We start from the raw sequence: 4,382 nt of genomic DNA on the forward strand, positions 1-4,382 counted from the left end.
CTCTGGAGTCACCCCCAGCTCTTGCATAACGATCCACATTTACAAACCGCTGCACAAACATGACCCACTTGCCGAGAGCACGGCCGGCCTCAGCAACATCCTGATAAAGCAAAAAAACCCAAACCAATCCAGCCCCAGCGCAGCTCCTGACGCAGCTCGGGGGGGCTGTTTGGGTCTGGTGACGTGGGGGGGGTTGCAGTGCCCTGCCCGGGCCAGTGGGGCTCCAGCTCTGCGTAACAGCCTGGAAGGTTCCAGCTGGCCCGGGGCTGACGCAGGTGCCCGTCCTGCAGCAGGTTCTGGCACTTTCTGAGCTTCTTGGAGCTGCAACGAAGCTCAGAGGTTTCCAGGGAAAAAAGGGCTGTGGGGCCACACACGGTCCCACCACCTCCTCCTGCTCCGGGAGGAGAGGTCCTGACCCAGACCCACCAGCATGAAACGACGCTCAGGGCCAGCTGGTGTGCAGGACTTTGGGGACCTATGGCTTTTCCTTGGAGGGGGCTGGGGGCAATCAGAAAGCAGAGTTATAGAAAAGCTCATTTGCAGAGTCCGGCCAAGTGGATCCAGCCAATGCCCAGCACATCCTGACCCCCCTGCGGGTGCAAAGGCCAGTGTCTGGGGACAGGGACCAGCCTGCTTCAGGTGTCCAAGAGCTTTGCTGGGCACCCCCTGCCACAGAGAGCAGGGAGGGCAAGTGCTCCCGAGGTCGGGAGTCTCCTCCGCTTGGCCTCAAATGCATGCGCAGCGGGGGAGGCTCCCGGTGAGCCCGGCTGCAGCAGCCATGCCTTATCTCGCCCTCCTGCCGCCCCTCTGCTCCTCCCGGGAGCCTGCGAAGCGGTGCACAAACATGCTGGCCTCAGCCCCTTCATGGCAGCAACACCATTCGGGGGCACTGCTCTTTCCGATGTCTGCGCTGGGGACATCCCACCTGCGGGAAGCGATTCCCGAGCTGGCAGGCACCACCAGCCAGGGCACCACCAGCCAGGAGCCAGGGCAGCCCTGGGCACCATGCACCCTCTTTGGAGGAGCCTCGTAGCTGGGATCAAGGGGACTGAGGCTGCAGAAATGGGGTCCACAAGGACTGACCTCGCGGCTTTAAACCTGCAGGCTGGGTTGTCATTCCTGCCTTTAGTTCAGTATCCAGCACATTCCCCTTGTCTCCCTGCCCAGGGATCCCGAGGAGCTGGGGGAAGTCACGGATCAGCAGACAGCATCATGCCGTGACTGCGGGAGCGGGTGGATGGAGGGAGGCTGCTGGCAAGGGGGAGTGCACAGCAGAGATGGAGATGGAGTTTGTCCCCCAGGCTGGAGTCTGAACCTGCCCTCATCTCGGGCAGGTTGAAAACAAGCTTGCCCTGAGACCACATGAAAGTGCCTGTAGCTTTCTCGCTGCCTCTGATCTCGCCTCTTCCCCAATGTACTCGGTGCGGAGCCGTTGAGGTTGAGCAGTTCCCCAGGACACCCTGTCCTAGGTGAAGGCAAACCACAGTGGCTGCTGCAGAGCCCGTCCCCCCCAAGTCCCCTCCATTGCCTGAGCCATCCGTGAGCCCCCGGAGCTGCTCCTGGGGAGGCTGGTGGGCAGCAGGAGAGGTGGCTGCTGGAACACAGTGGTTCACAAGCTGGATGTGGAGGATGGGTGTTGTGTCCACCCTGAGGAGGTTTTTAGGACCACAGTTTCAGTGGGCACCAGAGGGAGGAAGGGGACTTGCAGAACCCTGGTGACAGAGCTCCACACACCTCACGTCCTCACCTGGTGTCTGGGAAACTGAGGCACAGCTCCGTGCTGTGCCAGGAGTGACACCCTCATTGGGCTCTGGTGCTGTGTGGACCCTCCCAGGAGATGAGGTTGTCCAGGGCATCCCCATGGGACGCCCAAAGGTAACCCAAGCCCACTTCCCATGGCTGCCCTTTGGCAGCGCCGCGCCGGCACACTCCCGGCACAGGGCTGGCTGGCTGTGCTCCGGTCTCTGCCCCAGTTCCCAGGGGGTGTCGGGCAGATAAGGGCTCTGCTGGGAAGGAGGGCGTTTAACCCTTGCACAGCTGGCAATGGCGGGTGCAGCCCAGGTCTCCCAAAGGGATCTCTCAACCCTTCTCAGGTGGCAGCTGCCCAGTTTGTTCAGTGTTAGAACACGCTTTAGGTACGTGGGTATTTGGGTATATTCAGCAGGTGGTTTGGAGAAGTCCATTGGCTGGCCCAGAGCAAATGTTCCTGAGCCTGCTCTCCCTGTGCTGCCGGGGGGAGCGCGGGCACACGCACGGGACGCTGATGTGAACGTGCCACTTCCACTGGTGGTCACCTCGTAGGATGATGATGCTGTTGACAGGACGTGTCTTTATTTCGGTGGTGGGTTTTGGGGATTTGGTTGCCCGCTTTCAGAGCCCTGCCTGGGTGCCCGGGCAGTGCCCAGGGCCGGAAGCGTGGCCAGGAGGTGGCAGCAGCCCCTCACCGTGGTGCCAGGCCCGGGGTGCAGGGCTGAGACCCACCCAGAGGGGGATTCCCACTGCTCGGGTCCCCTCTCTGGCAGCGAGGAAGGCACGGGGGGAGGAAGGCAGAGCTCTGCGGGGGCAGACATGCTGGAGGGGGCTGTGGTGGCACACTGGGGGAGGAGGACGGGGGGACGCGGTGGCTCTGCAGGGCGCTGAGCGGGCACAGCTGGGCTGCGGTTGCAGCTTCTCGCCGGCAGCCCTGCGCGGCGTTGTGGTTTGAGGCAGCAGCCTGTGGAAGTCGGAAAGAACAAACTGTTCAGTCGCCAGCCCTTCCAGCTTCTGCTTTCGAAGTTATCTCACAGCCCAAACACACGCAGCGACCTGGCACGGCCACAGCTGGCGCAGCCACAGCTGGCCCAGCACTGGCGGCCGGCACAGCCCGTCCCGGTCCCATCCCCGACCCCCAGCTCTGTGGGGTCACTGCTCGCTGCTCCTTGTGGTGAGGGGCTCTGCAGCCCTCCAAGCAACCCCCCCAAGCACCACCACAAATGCCTCCTGGCACAGGGCGGCTTCCTGGGCATCCCGCTCCAACCATGGCTGGTGGTGACTGGTCCCTGCAGAGATGGACAGTGGTTTGTGGGGGGGGTCCCTTCCACTCTGCTCAGTCCTGCTTGGCCACCAGCAAATGGCACAGGATTGCCATGCTGATGGCACACGTGGGGATGCAAGGGCAGGGTGGGGGAACTGGTACAGAGATGGAGAGGAGAAGAAGGAGAGCACTGACCCACCACCCCCAGGTGCTCCAGTGCATCCCATGGCTCTGGAGATGGGCACATGCTGCTGGAGCCTGGGGAGGACACACGAGGTTTGGCCATGCACAGGGACAGGGACAGGCCTCCGTGCCCCCAAACAAGCTGTGGCACTAAGATGCTGCCAGCTTGAGGGATGCAGGAGGTCGCCGCAAACACTGTGGAGAGGGGGAAGCTGTGCTTGGAGCAGGGTCCTACCCCACGGGTGGCCCTTCCAGCCCCGGCCCTTGGCAGAAACGGGAAGCTGCGGGCTGTACCCGACTCCGAAAAACAAGGCTGTGTTGTGGTGTCTTGTCACAAGTGCCGAATTCACACGCAGGGGTGCAGGTGGGAGGGGGAAGTGGGAAAGGGGTGGGGAGCCGGGTTACGTAGAGTGAGTCCTCCAGCCTTCCTTCCTGCGGCCGCGGGCTGAGGGTATATAAACAGATGAGCTATAATTATCTGGGGCTGGCGAGGAGCGAGCCTGAGCTGCCGGCTGCCCTGGGCACAGCGGGCTCGGAGCCCCCAGGGCTGGCAGCCACGGCCCGGGCGGGCTGCACCGCACTGCTGGGGAGGAAGGTATGGCCCTGGCTTGTCACCTCTGCAACCGGAGTGACGGGGCTGTGGAGACCCCAAAGAGGGCACAGAGGCTGTGTGGAAGGAAAAGTCCCCTTGAAGGGTCCTGACAGCTGCTGGGTGACTGTCCGTGGGGCAGGAGGGCCCACTAGTTCACACCGAACTGGTCCCGGACTGGTGCTCACCATTGTGTTTCCCAACCAAAATCACCACCATTTGTGAAAGGCCAGTGCAGGGAGAAGGCACCTGACTCTGCAGTACTTTCTGTCTGTATTTTGACCATTTTTGACCTGCCTTGCAAATCCTGCTCCTCTTCCCAGGGAGGTCCCTTCCTCCTTGCTATCAGTGGTCCTGACATCAGGTACCTGCTGTGGAAATGGGGAAACACCAAAGACCCCATCCCCCTCCCCAGGGCAGAAGGGAGTGTTCTCCAGACCTCGGGGGCAACACCAAGAGGTCCCTCAGGCAGCTTGAGTGAAAGCAGGAAATCATGTTTGGGTGGTTAAAAAGAGCCTGGGAGGGGGACACCCTGTGGGGTGAGGGGAGAACCCCAGGGGGACAGGGATTCAGACTGCAGGGTCAGGCAGCTCCACT

The sequence above is a fragment of the Calidris pugnax genome, unplaced genomic scaffold, assembly GCF_001431845.1.
Source record: "Calidris pugnax isolate Ruff unplaced genomic scaffold, ASM143184v1 scaffold281, whole genome shotgun sequence".
Lineage (NCBI taxonomy): Eukaryota > Metazoa > Chordata > Aves > Charadriiformes > Scolopacidae > Calidris > Calidris pugnax.